Raw genomic sequence first — 13,039 nt, forward strand, 5'->3', positions numbered from 1 at the left:
ACTTGGTAAAACCTAGACATTTATTCCTGTCCTCAAAGCAGAAAACCTACCATCTTATGCCAGGACAGTTTAATTTCAGAGTCTTTGATGGAGAACTTTATCAAAAACTTTTTTTTTTAAATCTACTATACACTGTGTAGTCAATATATAAGCATTGATTTCCTCCCCCCCAAGTTAGTGCTGAAGTTGCAAACAGCAGTTTGCTTAGGAAAACTCTGGGGGAAACCAAACACTCAAATTTAGTAAGCGCATAAACAGGATTCTACACATGTATTAAAAATTGTTATCTTAAAGCCTGTTTTGTAACTTTTCGATAATTGGTGTTGGCAATGCAACTAATTGCATGTAATTGGCAGTACTTTAGTATTTATTTCCTTTTCCATTCTGTACAGCTTTTATTATGCCTGGCTACTTGTAGTTAGGGAGGAGGTGCCTCACTAAAAACCTGATTCACTGAAATACACCCTAAGATTTACTCTGAAACTGAAGGGGATTTCTGGAGTTCCTAGGCTTTGCGTTAGTGTGCTACAGAAGGCAGAGTATCAGGCCCAGTAAGCCAAAGCCACTTTTCCTATGCAAAAAACTGAATAGTGTAAAATGCTATCATTAATGGGCACTCATAGTATTGGAGATAAATGTAAAGAGGGAAACTGTAAGCATATTTATAAATACAGGAGGCTTAACTTACCATTAATCCACAGTTGCCTTAATTGAATCAGAGGATGTGGGGTTACTGTGCTTCCAGAAGTACAAGGCAGTATAGCTGCTAACCACAGGAACTTCCTAGCAAGAGACTCTCTGTGGCCATAACAGGCTCCACGTTTCCCATATGCAACACTAAGTCAGATGGATAGAAATATCAGGAAAATGCAAGGAGTGAGGTGGTCTCATACTGAATCACTAATGAGAGTAGTCTGTGTGCCATTAAGTTTTAGATATGAAAGTAGTGATCCTGCCATTATTTTAGTAATGTCATAAGAGCTGTAGCATGTATCTTTTAGAAGCAATCCTGAAATTGTGGTATAGAAAATAGGAGGTTGCTTAGTGTTTGTGCCCTCTCTTCTATTGCTCTTGTATCACAGTTTAAATTATCAATATCTATACTTCAGTGCAGCTTCCTACTTTGATAGAGAAATGTACTTGACTCCCCACAGTTATTGCAATTGGAGGGGGATCTGATTAGGATGCTTTTCCTAATTAAGTGATATCACCTAAAGTGAGTTTCCCTACCATTGTCTCACTGCAGTGTAAAAATAACAACAGAGGAGAATCATTTGGTTATTTTATTTTCCTGATTAAAATGTCTTTACTAATTCAAATTTTACAGGGTAAAATTCCATCTTAATGAAAGACTGAGGGTCAGTTTTCTAACACAGCTAATTATGTGTCCTCATATCCCAATCACAGTTAGGGCTCAATTCCGTTGAATTCAACAGCAGCACGTCTCAGTAGATCCACACATAAGGAGAAAGCCCAAGGTGGATACTCAGCCATCAGAGATCAAACAAAAGGTCCTTCAGAATGTTTTCTGCCTGCAGTCAAGGCTGAGAGAAAGATATCTATCATGCCCCCCCCAGCCAAGTACGGCATAAAAGTGAGTTTACACTCACTTTTCAATGTGCCTGAACTTCTTTGACTTCAGCTGATTCAGTAAGAACTGTGTATTTCAGATTCATATTTTATGTTCCTGCTTTTGCAAAAGCACTCTTCCCAGGGAAAACATTCCTCTAGAGTCTTCTTCCTTTCTTTACGCCTTTTAAAGGTGCATCTGAACCCATATTTGACCAAAACTCTGCTCTCCTGATGCAAGTAATTCCTTTGAACTGGTTGGCCAAATAAAGAGGATTTGGAGCATCTCTCTATACTTCATATTTGTCAATAACCAGAAATACGATAGATGAGTTTGTATTTCATCAACACTTTCTCTTTGTTTCCCTGCCCTATTTAGGCATCTGTTCCTAAAGTTGCATAAGGAATCTTTTTAAGACCTTAAAAGTTTAATAGGCACGGTCTTGAAAAATATATTTCTCCCCAAAAAAAGAAATAGTTTGTTATGGAAAAGAGTCGTTTTATTAAGAAAGATAGAAGTTAAATATATTAATTTGTATTAAAGAATTGCAGGCATAGCCGTTGGATCTGATTCCTGTTCTTACAGCTGAGTACCATATTTATGGATCTTTCCCAAAACCTGTTTCAGTGTCAGGCCTGCTTACATAGCTTTTCTACATAGATTACCATGTAATGTTCATTCACTCATTTATTGTTTGTTTACTTTTAACTCTAAAATATATGTTGCTTCAATCTTTCTCATAACTGAATGCAGCACACTTTAAAATTCAGTTTTCTTTATACTAATATAAAAGTTGAAGCAGGATTTCATATGGCTCATTCATTTCATTTTGGCTAGGAGCACTCTGTAAAAAATATTTCATCCCTGTGCTGCTGTTTTCTTTGCCTTTGTGCCTGTGTGCTTAGCCACCAAGTAGTTTTCTTTCTTCTACTTCCTTTCTCAGTACTGTTGTTTTTATTGATTCTATTACAATAAGTAACACACAAAAGAGAAGATTAGGACAGAAAGATTTCCCCAGTCCATCAATAAATTTCCTAGGCTTCATTAGTGGTAATTTAATGAAAAGACTTAGAATTACATTTACATTATGTAAATAAAATGTGTAATCCAAGGGATCAGCTCTTTCTCATTCAATAATGTATACCAAAAATAATTCAGCTGAAGCCAGTGGCTTAAATTTGTACGAGAGTGCAGAAAACCAGGCTGGTGTACAAAATGGCAAATTCTTGTCACTTCTGCTTAGGCAAAAATCTAGAGAAAGACAGCTGTGAGAGTTTTGTCCAAATAAGAATTTTGATCCTCAGCCAAGGAGCGTGAAGAAGACCAGAATTAAGTACCAGTATTTTCTAGATAGAAGTATTTGATAGACTGCTTTGTGCTCATGATTTTTTTTTCCTTTAAAAGTTTTTCTTTTCAGTTGTACACAGCGCAGCAGATTCTGATTCAAAATTCAACAATTTTTCTGTTGAAAATTATGACAAATTAAGTGATTGAATTTTCTCTTTCAAAATTTCTCATACAGTATATCCTCCTATTGAGCCAAAGTCTAGTATCAACTTTCTGTAACTCCACAACTCCCTTTACAACTTTGTCTATCAAAAGGATTCAAATATTTCTACCTAAACCATTTGACCTTTCCCTGAGATATATTTGCTTTAAGAGACAATGAGTTCAGAAACAATTCTGTGACTACTTTAATACTCAGAAGTCGGCATTGAGGCATTGACGTTGTATTTACTAAAAAGTGGGGTCAGCAATGTGATTTTTCGTTAGTCACTGATCATAAAATTGCCAACATGTTAAGAACATTGCAATCTTTACAAGCTAAGTGTCTCATTCACAAATGTTTAATTGAAACATGAACATGAATGGCACAATTGTCCTGATGATCAGTTTTTGAATTTCTCCTGTAATAGACACATTAAATAATTTGAAGGCATATGGTCTATTGCTGTAGTTTATTAAATACAAATGAGACTTCAGAGAAGCTTAAGAGCAGGCTTTGAAATTTCATTTACTTCTGCTTTCAATTCTTATTTAAAAGGATTTGAGATTGTTTTTACTGTTTGTTTCTTTCTTTCTTTTTTTTTTCCCCCCAAAAGCAATCAAACTAATGATACGAGGTAGTTTCCTTTTTAGTGTGAATCCTTGCATTCCCTCTTCCTAATTAATCCCATTGCCAAACCCCATTCACTTTTGTAATGAAGGTGGCCCCTTTTTGGCTGGGTCTGGTATTTACAACTGGGGGGGCAGAAAATGTCTTAGTGCTACTTATTTGTTGTTGCAACATGAAGAGCATCAGTGAACAAATATTATATAATGTCTGCTAGGATTCAGAGAGTTCACAAAAAGAGCTGTCGTGCTTGGTATAGCTTTTTAGACAAAATATTTTTTTGTCTTCTGCCTTGTCTAGTATGTATCCTTGTTAAAAAAAATTATTCTGAGTTTGGAAGCATTACCTCTGACTTCAACAAAAGAGCATGTTTATAAATATGTACACAGTGAATACTGAATCCCAGATTTTAAAATAATACCTGTTAAAGCAAATACTGTATTCTGATGTTGTAACTGATGTTAATCCATTGACAAGCTTTGTCATCCTTCACTCTGAAGTTACAGCCACTTTTTTGGAAAGAAAGCATTTTAGACATTTCATCTCAGCTGTTATGTAAAATGGGAAGCTGTTTAGTGCCTTTTTGAAATGCATAATGCAAGGAGTCTTAGCCTTTTAAATACACACATTGAACAATCAAAATTAAATTACATAGATCTAATGCTTTAAAATAGGGTGCTTCTCCTTGGAAAGTCATTGGCCTTATACAAGTTAACTCTGCACCTTCCTCTGGGCCAGAATATCAGTTGAATAATTGCAATAAGAAGAAATATTAGATGCTATTTAAAGGCATTAAGCAAAGTGTAGACATTTAATACAGGTGACTCAGCTGTGCATTCAGTTAATATGGAAATAATTATTATAATGTAGCACTTCATTATTTATAATGCATTAAATGGAGATTTTTATATGATGCCTTTACAAACGCTTCTCTTGCATAACAGATAACTGAAGTTCACAAAAATTAAAATAAATACAGAAAGGCTAAAAGATCTTTTGAAAATCAATATATATGATTTGATGATTAAGAACAGATATTAACACACACAAATAGAATTATAAACCACATTGTTCAGTGGTTTAATCTTGGGGTTTATGGAAATTTAAAAAAAAATCTTATCTGATACAGAAGATATTTTAAAAATATCTTCTCTGTCAGAAATAACACCATTATTTGAATGGAAAAGCTATATATTTTCTAGTTATTTTCTTTATGTAGACTGTGGTAAATGTTTATTCTAAAGCTCAGGTGAAGAACTGATGTGAGAAGTGTTGTAAAGCATTTCGTGTTGACTGGAGCTAATTAACAGCGATGCTGTAGTGTTTTTCTCGGTTTGAAGCAGGAATACATAGTACAATACCTTTTATTTTGCTCTTCAATAGATTTTTGCCTAAAACCAGATAAATTCAATATCCTTACAATTTTAACTTTTTTTTTCTTAATAAATTCTTGGTGGATACACTAGAAATATTTCCACTGGCATGTTGCATCTTCTGTTTTTAAAGTATAATGTAATTTGGTGAATTTGTGTCCTTCTCTAAGTACAATGTATATGTGAAACATACTGCTTTGTGACTGCATTTCTAAAATCAGAGCTACGTTTTTAAGGTGAATGTACAAAGAAAGCAAGTCCAGACATAAAGAAAGCTGGAAGAAATCAATTATTTATTTTCCCTTCTCTCATACACAAGATAACTTTGAATCAGGAGTAAATGCTGCTATCCTCTACATCCTACTTTTACCTCTGTTTATCTGTGGAGATACATACATTCAGGGAGTTAAAAACTGGAATAATAAAAAGCTATTTCAGTGCTGTAAAAGCAGGCATTTTCTTATTTTGTAAATGAAGTTGTTTAAATATTAAAGATGTGTGGAATGTGTAAGAATTCATCATATGACTTTAGCTGGTGCCTCTGGAATTTTAATATCTAGAGATATGCAGTGCAATGAATCTTATTTAATATTAAAACAAACCACCACTTCTAAGTCATTTGCTTTAAAACATCTGATGTTTCCCATTAGCTACACACACACACAAAAGAAATCTCTGTAATTTTCATCTGACTGCTAATTTACCCATCACCTCTTCATGCCACTTTTCAAATTCTTTTTTCTTGTTTCAAAAGTGCTGGTTTATTTTTCCCAGAAAGTTTCTTAATTCTTTCCCATACTGACTCTAAGAAGTCAGAACAAGATATTAATCGAAACCCAGAGGGTCTGAAACTAGTCATTTGAAAATTTCAGGTTCAAGAACTTCAGCTCTGCATCAAATAGGAGCCTATCCCCAGTCTGCAATGGGAGCTCTATCTCCCACTTGCAATCTGCATCTTTTGAAGTCGTACCTTGTGATCAGTCTGTGCTCACCGCTCTCACTGACCCTCTGGGCCATCAGATTCTCCTTATGCTAAGGAGGGCTGCAGGGACAGTAGGAACAGGCAGCTGGCTAAAAGATGCAAAAACAAACTGCAGAGTACAAACACCAGAGTGGAGTCTGTCAGCTGTTGGACTGCAGAAGAAATCAATACTAACTGAAATACTGTGTATATTTTATGCTGACAGTAGGTAGGACCTACCCTTTCTCTCCATCCGCTGTTATGTCCCTCAGACAGCCATGACATATTCTTGGACCCCTATGAAATCACACTTCTATAAAGTGGAATTGGAGCTGAGAGGCCTCTTCAGGCTCAGGGTCAGTGAGAGTGTACTACATCTTTTGTTTCTGTTACACTGCTCCTGCTGCTTCTAGGGATTTGAGAGCAAAGAGAATAAGGAGAGACTTGTGACTGAGATGTTAGCTGCACAGTTCAGCAGGCTATTTTCTTGTTCCTCCTCATGCTACAAATTTCCAGAAGATCATTGAGCCTGTTTCTTCTGCTCTCTCTAACCTGTTTTCTTCATTTGGGTAAAACTCTTCTCTCACTCTTTTTCCCTGCTTGAAGCTGGGCCTATTTCTGGGGTTTAGATACTACAGTCAGATGATTAAGCTCCCCTTAATCTATACATCATCATCACCTTTGCACCAGAAAGGCCCTGGTGTGACAGTGGACATCCACGCAGCAGAGAAAGCAGAAATCTGTGACAGTTCAGAGCACAGACAGTTTTTCAGTCTTTTTCCTCTGCAGAAAAATACATACTGAAATTTCAACTTGTTTTAGGTTTCAAAGAAAATAGATACTGCTTGTAATAAATCAGTATTCAATCACCTATTTATATTAAATGCCTTTCTATGGAATTAAGTATTCAAAAAGAAGAATTCTCTCCTTCAGTACAGCCAGTATATAGTCCAATTCTTCTATATCCTCCTATTTCTTCTGGCTTTATGATTTTCCTTTGGGTTTCTTATCTTCCTCTTCCTGTGCAGCCATTTGAGTTCCCCTTATTACCATCTGCATTCCCCCCTCTTTGTCTCCTTCCTGTCATTACTTACTAAGATTTTGAAAACAAAGCAGCTAAAATTGAAATGTTCTCTGAAGGCATTAACTTCATTGTTATGTTTATACTTGGGTCACTCTGAAAGTTAGAGGCATCTGAAAAATGTGACTGCGATTCCTGTACAGTCAGAATAAATCAACTGGGTCCCTAAGATGTATTATATGGGCCATATATCTAACATCTCAGGTCTCCAAACCATGTGCATTTTTTAAAAATAACATTGGTCTAGTAGTGCAAATCATGATTTGCCCTCAATCAAATGATTGAGGACAAATCATACTATTCCATTAGAAAGTACCATGCCATTTTTTCTGGAAGTCCCATTATTGGAAGTATTTTGGTGGAGCAAAGATTTCTAAAAGCAACCCTCAAATCATATTCAATTGTATTGTACTGGATATGAAGTTAGAATTGAAAAGTTTATCTGGTTCTTAGCATAAAAGTGAAAACCATGTTTCAGATTAATTAAGATTTTTCCTTTTCCTGACTGTGTTGGGTTTGAAGAAGCCCTTTCACTTGAGGTGTTAAAGGCTTAATGGAGCAGCCTGTCAAAGTACATTCTTCAACCCCAGTTAGCACCTGATACACCAGCACTAACTGGCAGTAGAGCTGACTCCTGTGCCCTCTCGCTCCCTCTTTCCCTGCAGAAACACTTAGACTGGAAACAGAGAAGATATATAGGGAGCAGAAAAGTGGGGCTATGGCAGTAAGAAAGAGAAGTAAATCTAGTGATAGACAGGTGGTAAAAGCTTTCTGGAGGCCTCTTCCTCTTGAGTCACATACCCAAAGAGCCCAAAATAACTGTAGCTTAGATAGAGTCAATGAAAAATGGGTTCCCATGTGTTTCCATCATGTGGCTGCTTTCTCTAGAGAGACTTAAACCATCACAGAACCTATTTCAGGACTGAGTATGGGATCCCTGTAATAACTGATCAATACCAGGCACTATGGATTTGGCAGGGGGTTAGTGCGGACTTTTCAGTGGAAATTAGGATTTCAGCACATTCATGTGCCTGTGTGATGGCAGTTTGTCTTGTTTTGTTGAGAAACCCATGTTCCTGAGACTGGAAAGACCCAGGAGTTCAAATGCTGTGAAGTACAGGTGTATGAGTAATGCCACTCCCCGAGAAGTGAGATTGGGATTGGTTCACTGGCTTGTTGAGACTACACATGTGATGGATAACACAATAAGTACAGAGAAACAGTGTTTCCATGTATACTGAGCATAACATAGAGGCAGAAGTACTCTTATCCAATGGAAACATTTGTTCCTATTCACTGTTCCAGAGTTTTATAAGGGTAAAAGCTTTACAAACTTCTCTACATATTGAATTCAGGTTGGGTGTTACATAGATGTAGATGTCAGGTTATCAGTGTTACCTCTGTAATTGAGTGGTTAATGGTCTTGATCTCCAGTAATACCCTTTCTGAAAAAGAGAGCATTGAGACCTTTCAAGGACAAAGAGGCTTTGTTGGTATAGGATTCCTCAGGGTTACTGAAACTGAGACAAGAAAGAGCCAGTCTGTATCTTCTTTCTCACTGCCTGCACACAGCAGGTGACCACATGTCACCCAGTAATTTCTACATCAGGGTTCTGTGCATGCTGCAGAAAGGCATACACCTTCAATTTAAAGTGATAGAGGATCTATCACTCTTCCACCTTCACTGGTAAGGATTTGCACCTTATGTCAGCTGGAGTTTGCCTAGCCTAAGCTTTCAGCTCAAAGGTGTCATGTTTCTTTCTACTTAATTAAAATAACATCTACTATAGGAAATTTTTTCCTAGTTACTGTGTCACCTCAACCTCTTTGCTACTGCCCTGGAAAAACACACTTCATTGATTTCATATACAGAAAAATCCTGCTTGTATTCCATAAATATATAGAGCTAAAATATCACTTCTGAACTGGGGTGGAAACGAAGTACATAAGAGAGAACAAAAAGGAAGATGTTGTTTGTATTTGCAAAGATTTTCTTTTTAAATCCCAATACTTCTAAGAGTATCATATAGGAAGACAAAAGAGTTTGGATTGTGAGACATATTTTTGTTTCCATTTGCTATGTGAAGTAAACAAGCAAGTGGTGATTCCTCCTATTGTGAAAAGACTCATAAAATCTTGTGGTTCTTTTTCTTCAGAGGACATACCAACTATTCAGGATAATATTTGTACTGCTCAAAATAGTGAAGTATATAGCTCATGCTCTAAACTAGATAACACCAAAGAGAACATTAGAAATAAGAGAAAACCTTTGGATCTTACAAGATTGCTTACTGACTCAACAGGAAAACATGGTTTCTACATGTTCCTCCAATTTCTGCAGCTTCTAGAAAAAAAAGTTGCATTACAAACTGCATGAACATCATGATGGAGCTGATTCCAAGACAAAAAGTACTGTGAGAAAGAGGAACCCTAACTTTAATATAACACCACAAAAGAAGTTGCCCTATGTAACCTGTCTCTTTAAGAGCTCAGGAAAAGTGAGACCTTGAACAGCCAAATGTGAATTGTCATGGTTCAAAGCTATTGGTATTCCTGGTACATCCAGATACACCTGGGAAAGTCCAAGAATAGATGAAGTTCAGAAAGCTTCCAGACACAATTCTGGTAGCACTCTTTGAAGCCAATTGTTCTATACTTAGCCACTTTGAACGTCTTGTTTTAGAAGTAATAGGTAGTACTGCTGTCCAGGGAAAGGGTACTGAGTTATATGAGCTACTGGTCTGATTTGGCTTTGCCTTTTTTATATAATATTTTCTCTGAGCCTAACCATTGTTTTCTGAATAATCTTCTAGTTTCTATGAACTTTTGAATACTCACACCATCCCCATTTCTTTCCTGCTGCAGTATTACCAAGATTTTTGTCTGAGCTGTAATAGCCTCATAGGCCTCCATGAGCCTTACCCCTTCATTACAGCCTGGGTTTTATTGGTGCAGCACACTACTGGAAATGAGTGGCAGAAATCTTCATCACTTCAGTCAGTGAAGATTAGCAGAGAACTTCCAGAACACACCATCTCACTTTCCTTATTCCTCCAGGCTTTGGTACTAGTGTATATTACAGTGCAAGCTCTTCATTGCCAAGCAGACTCTGGATCATTCACTTTTATTTCCTGACTATTTTGGAATTGGCTGGCCTGGATGAGACAAGGCACCCAGAAAGAATGTGACTGCAAACACATTTTTGAAACCTGTTGTCCTCTTTAGAGACATCTACCTTCCACAGTTCTTGACAAAATTCAGATTGTGACCAAGGCATATTTTTCCTACTCAAAAATGTGAAAAAATAGACCTATTACATTGCTCTGGGCACATTATCTTAAATCAATCAATAATAAAGATTGCATAGATTGTATATTGAAAAGTCAAGGATTAAAAATAATGTGTTTCCATTATTTATATGGCTAGAGGACATGTTTGTCCTGCAGCTTATGTCTTACAAAGCAGTCTTGACATCTGGGTTTCACTTAGCTAAATTGTTAGATAAGAGGAACAGGAAAAAATACTGAAATGGTTTGGTCACTGAGGTCTTCCTTTCCACAGACAAATTCCTCACTGTTTTGTAAGAAATCCCAGTGCATTGAATCTGTAAGCCAGAACTGGATGCATCAGGTTTCACTCCAGAATAGATCTGTCCAAGATACAACAGCCCTAGCAAAAAAAAAAAAAAAAAAAAAAAAAAAGCAGCAGGAAAACTCATCATTTGACTTCTTCACTAAAGTATACCTGTAACACTGAGAACTTCAGAATAAAGCAAAATGTAAAAAAAAATTCATAAAAAAGTGTTGTTCTGTGTGCAGCTGCGTTGAGGGTTTTTGACTGGCTGTTACTGGCTTCTGTAGCAGTCAAATCTCTTCTCACCTCTGAGCTTCCCAAAAATACTCACTAAAGGAATAATGTAATTACATCTTCAGAAGCCAGGGAAGCTTTTCCATTAATTTCAGCACAAGGAAAACAAGGCCACTTCTGCATGTTTTGAAGGCCTTTCTCAAACTTCTCTACAGATCCGGTTTTGATAACACTGGGTCCACCCTTTCTCTAGTGGGAAAGCCTTCCTCCACATCTTAGGAAGTTGTTGGTTGCAGGTCAGATTTCACTTTCCATATCAAAAGAGCCTGCTGGTATGCCTCTTAGCATAATTCAGAGACTTATCACTTAAGACCCCTTTGCTCCCTCCCCGATTTCAGCACATAACTTTTTTGTGTTACTGTGGTGTAAAACCTGTTCTTCCTCCATGAAGTGTCAAAATCATCCAAATAGACTGAATTGAGCTCACTCGCCTACAGTCTGATCAGCTGCCTCCTACTTCTAGTAAAGTCTGGAGTCTTTTGGAGAACAGGATGCCATGCAGGTTTTTCAGAGCTTTGTGCATGTTAGCATTGCTCTGGCTTGTTTCTTCATGCTTGCTCTCCATTCTTACAGCAGCCTCTCTCATTATCCTAATCCTGTGTGAGATAATGCTAGAAGAAAATGCCTAGTTCTCCCTGTTTTTTTCCTTTTCTAAAAGCATTTTTCAATACATGGATGTTGAGAAAAGTGTCACCTCTACCTCCTAGCTTTAGTCTCTCCTTTATTGCTTCTCTAGTTCATGGTTCTGTCTCAAGCAAGGATAGTACTGAAGCTGTCAATTTCTTTTGTCAAAGTAGAACCTTTGCTGTAGTTACTTTGCCGTAAGTCCAGATCTTTCTGCCTTCTGTGAATAAGCCACACACACAAAATCACAGGTACTGCAAGCAGAGGAAAGAGGAGCAGCAGACATACAGGGTTACTCTTGGACTGATACCCAAAAAACTCTTGTCTTTTGAATGAGTTCAGCTCTGTTCAAGCCTGTTGTAAAACAGATTAAGCTGTGGCCTAAGTTGATTTCATCTGTTTAACAATCTTTCAAGGCAAGAATTGCTCATTGTTTCAGGAAGAAAATTTTTTTGCCTGCATGACACCATTTTAATTAAAAAAAAAAAAAATTAACACTAAAATCAGTTGGTTTGGAACATCCTATAATCTGCAGAGAGTATTGTTGGATTCTACCATTTTATTTTCTTAGAGCTCTGATTATTTGGTAAATGTATCTCCACATTATAGGAAAGGTCTGAAGAGCACTTTATTATGCAGAAATATATATAGAGCCTTTCAAGTAAATATCAAGTTTTGTTAGGCAAAATTATGTCTGTGGCTATTGGACTGAAAACAAAAGACAAACTGTAAACCATGGCATGTCCAAGGAAGTAGTGAAACTCTGAGGTTTAAAAATAATCCTGCAAGAAAGAAAAGTCAGGCTGATATCCCTCTAACAGCTCTGAAACAGTTTTTTAAGTGAAAATGCCAGACTACCCCAATGCTCCCTGTAAAGAAATTTTCAGGGCAAATGGAGCAAGCCTAGCAGCACAGTTATGGAGCAGAGTGCGCATGGGAACTCTTGCACTCCAGCACTTTGTTCCACACTCAACATCACAGCAAAAGCTACTCAGAGGTAACTCTCACTTTTAGAAAGATGGCAATTTGAATACTTCAGCAGTTCACCATCAGGCTGTAGCGTTCTGAGCAGTACAGGTTGGTGGGGCTGAAGGATGCAGATAGTGTGACTATTTTTTACTATTATTACTTATTAGACTTCCTAGGGAAAAGAATAACAAAAGAGCAGTGGGTTATTGGTATCACTGCCTGTGGGTTATTGTGGGTTGTGAGAGGTGATAGAGAGCTGTTTGCTGTCACCAAGGAAATGCAGGATAAATTTAGGAGGAGCAATATCATTGCACCTGACCGGGTCAAGGTTATAATGGTGGTTGTTGGGCATGTGCTGATGCTATTAAACCTCTATTAGCATGGAAGGACTTGATCCTATTCTGCTAAGAGCTGGAGGAGGTCTCTCATAGTAACTTCAGCAGGAAAAGGATCGGGCCCTGACAGTATACCCATGGCAAAT

The sequence above is a fragment of the Serinus canaria genome, chromosome 5, assembly GCF_022539315.1.
Source record: "Serinus canaria isolate serCan28SL12 chromosome 5, serCan2020, whole genome shotgun sequence".
Taxonomy (NCBI): Eukaryota; Metazoa; Chordata; class Aves; order Passeriformes; family Fringillidae; genus Serinus; species Serinus canaria.